The sequence below is a fragment of the Musca vetustissima genome, unplaced genomic scaffold (assembly GCF_032173495.1).
Source record: "Musca vetustissima isolate MV318-11 ecotype Yass unplaced genomic scaffold, APGP_CSIRO_Mvet_v1 utg12928, whole genome shotgun sequence".
Taxonomy (NCBI): domain Eukaryota; kingdom Metazoa; phylum Arthropoda; class Insecta; order Diptera; family Muscidae; genus Musca; species Musca vetustissima.
The window spans coordinates 200,020-203,978 of record NW_026876804.1 but is presented as its reverse complement, the minus strand read 5'-3'; positions in this window follow the sequence as shown (position 1 = coordinate 203,978).

The window sequence follows — 3,959 nt, the reverse complement described above, 5'->3', positions numbered from 1 at the left end:
ATAAAAAAATTACCGGGAGAAAGTCCAAAAATGAAAGGCTTATGCCAAAGTATAGCAAGGGTACTAGGAAGCATGGAGGAGGGTCAATAATGGTATTGTGCTTTTTCGTTTCGAATTTTTCGTGGATCGGATTGTTTATACAAATGTGTTGGAAAACTCTATAGTTCCCTTCGGTGTTTCAGCTTGACAATAACCTCTGAATATACACTAAAACGTGTCAAACATTGGTTGCGGGAGTCAAAAATCAGAGTTTTATAAAGGCCAACACAATCATCAGATCTTAACCCTATAGAAACATCTTTGGGGCATAATGGATATCAAAATCAAAAGGGTATCACTAACAAACATAACCTCTTCCCAAATGTTCAGGATACCCAAAGATCAAATTGAACTTTTATTGATTCAATGTCTCGTAAATGTGCTGTACTCGCAAAATTTACTTATTTATAAGAAAAAATTAAGAAGTTGTTTCAGTTTTTTATTTTTAAGTGAATAAATTACCATTTTATTTTTGAAAAACTTTCACTATAACTTTATTTTTAAAAAAAGTTTCAGGTTAGTTATTCGGTTGCTTAGTTTTGGCCACCAGTGTATCAACTAAATAGCGGTACTTCACAAATTTCAATATTTTGAGGTTTTTGAACACAATTTTTAAAAGAATTCCTTTTAATTTGGGTCCCTATTGGGTACCCCATAGCGTGGGGGATGTTCAGTACTCGAACTTTCCAGTTTATATTCTACAATATTTTAGGCGATTTAGTCGTTATTAGTTAGTCCTTCTGTTCTTTGTTATAATATTACTACCTACGGAGGGTTTGGAAATACCAAACTAAACCTCCACGTTCGAAAATAACCCTTTTCAATCAACATTTAAGTATATTTCCCCGAGAGGTAATCAATATTGGTGACCCACATGTAACTTTGTATTCTAATTTGCAATATTTGGGGAATTCTCTGCATAGGCATATTTTTTGTATATCCCTAAGGAAGATTCCGCCGTTTTTTTCTTGCGTCATTTCATGCAACTTTAAATAATTTTTCCATAATTTTCAATTATTTGTATTTAATAGAAAAAATAAAAGACATTCGGGCATGTTCTGCATTCACTTCAACGGCAGAAGTGTATCGAACACACGCCGAGGTGCTCTGTAACACACTTTACACCCATTTGAGATGTATACTTTACACTTACATTTTCATAGTTAGAGTCGGGTGTATTCATGTTTTTCTATATAAAAGAATATAATTTTTGAAATAAAAGAAGCACATGATGATAGATTAATTTTTTGTTATTGTGTATAATTTGTTTCAAATCACAAAATTAAGATGAAACGTCATAAAACCGTATTTTAAATACTTAGGTTTGTTTTGCATTTATTCCGAATAAATCTCTCGCTTGACACAAACAGCTGATTTGCAATAAGATCGTACAAGATAGGGTTACCAACAAACTAATGATATTAAAGAGTGTTTCATACATATATTTTATGTTGGGAATAATTAAATATTAAAAAAGAATAATAAAATTATCGTTAGAATTTACGAAATTCCTAAAAAAATTACATAAACAATGTTAAAAACGATAGGGTTACCAACAAATTAATGATATTAAAGAGTGTTTCATAAATATATTTTATGTTGCGAATAATGAAATATTAAAAAAAAATAATAATAAAATTATCGTTAGAATTTACCAAATTACTAAAAAAACAGAAACAATGTTAAAAAGGAATACAGTTTATATTGTATGGCAACCCTATTTCTGCAAAGTACCATGTCGGCGTTTATGTTTGTCCCAGTTCGAAAATTTCAATTCACGTGAGATGCAGAACAGGATGTAACTTCTGAGGTGAAGCGTATGTGTGAAGTGAAACGAACACGGCATGAGTTCCAGAACACACCCGATTATTTCTCAATATTACTCACTGCTAAAGTTTCAAGGAGTATATAAGGTAAAAATTTGCATGAATGTGCCTGTACAATAAATGCCCACCATCAATGTTAAGTCGTTGAATGAATACATAGAATACAAAATACAATGCATGATGTTCACTCATTGGACTCATTGATGTTGTATAACTTGTTCTTGTAATTCATCATACTGCATGTTGTGCTTTCGAGTTTGATCGTTTGATCGGACAAAGCACAACGAAGAACAACACAACTTCGGTGGTTGAATTCATTTGCACTCATTTAGAGATGGTATTTACCGGTAAATACCCAAGGGGCGGGTAAATACCCATTTGCGGGTATTTATTTGGGTATTTACTATATTGACTCGGTAATACAACATCTTACACCCTATTTCCGGGTTTCTGTATATCAATTCGATTTAGAATGGATAGTTTTACTATACTTTAAAGACGTGGGTAAAAACTTGCGTAAATACCCGAGTTTTTACCCAAAAATTGGGTATAAACTCATTAACTGGCGAACCACTTGACATAGGCGGCCAAAATTTTGCACACATGTTTCTAATGTCAAATATAGAAATCCGACATGGGGTCCCTGGGTCCAAGTTTTGATATAGCCCCCATATAACCATATTTCCCGATTTAAGGTATTTTTTGTCTATTAGACACATTTTACAACCAAATTGGCTGGAATTTGGCTCAGAGTGTTCCTTTTGAATACAAAATGTCCATGCAAAATTTTATGTATGTAGGTCCACGTTTACTGGTAGCCCCCATACAAAGGTACCCCTATTTTGAGTATTTACCCAAAAATTGGGTATAAACTCATTAACTGCCGAACCACTTGACATAGGCGGCCAAAATTTTGCACACATGTTTCTATATATAACCGTAACCCCATATAACCGTACCTACCGATTTAAGGTACTTTTACGATCAAATTGGTTATAATTTGGCATAGTGAGATTTCTTTTTGCAAAAAATATTCATGCAAAATATGGTTTCTGACACAAATGGTTTACAATCAACATTATTTCCTGTATGGGAAAATGGGGTTTTCAAAACACACATTAAATAGTTCGGCTGTTAAAAAGTTTATAAATATATATAAATACCCAAAATCAGGACCGTTATATAGGACAGACAACGTGGACCAGCGTAAACAATTGGTACTAATAGAGAACTCTCTGAGCCAAATTCCAGCCAATTTGGTTGTAAAATGTGTCTAATAGACAAAAAATACCTTAAATCGGGAAATATGGTTATATGGGGGCTATATCAAAACTTGGACCCAGGGACCCCATGTTGGATTTCTATATTGGCTTTGACATTAGAAACATGTGTGCAAAATTTTGGCCGCCTATGTCAAGTGGTTCGGCAGTTAGTGAGTTTATACCCAATTTTTGGGTAAAAACTCGGGTATTTACCCAAGTTTTTACCCACGTCTTTAAAGTATCGTAAAACTATCCATTCTAAATTGATTTGATAACAGAAACCCGGAAATAGAGTGTAAGATGTTGTATTACCGATTCAATATAGTAAATACCCAAATAAATACCCACAAATGGGTATTTACCCAATTTACCGGATATTTACCCAATTTACCGGGTATTTACCCTTTGGGTATTTACCCACTGCCCATCTCTAGGCATAAGGGATTCCTGTGAATAAATAACATCTTCCCAGAAATTATATAGTTATAGCATATCGTTTTAAAAAGACGCCATAACTATTTCCCGTTCAATTTTAGGTATGTTAATGTTCTTACCCCCGTTTTCATCCTGAGTGTTATCGGTAGTTGACATATTTAGGTATTTGTAATTTTGTAGTCACAAGTTCAATAGGTAACATCATGAGACTCTTTGTTATAATACACCCCTCTCCTACGGTCCACTGTTATGCGTGGAGCAGTGGACCGTAGGAGAGGGGTGTAGTGAGACCGTGACATTAGAAACATGTGTGCAAAATTTTGGCCGCCTATGTCAAGTGGTTCGGCAGTTAATGAGTTTATACCCAATTTTTGGGTAAATACTCAAAATAGGGGTA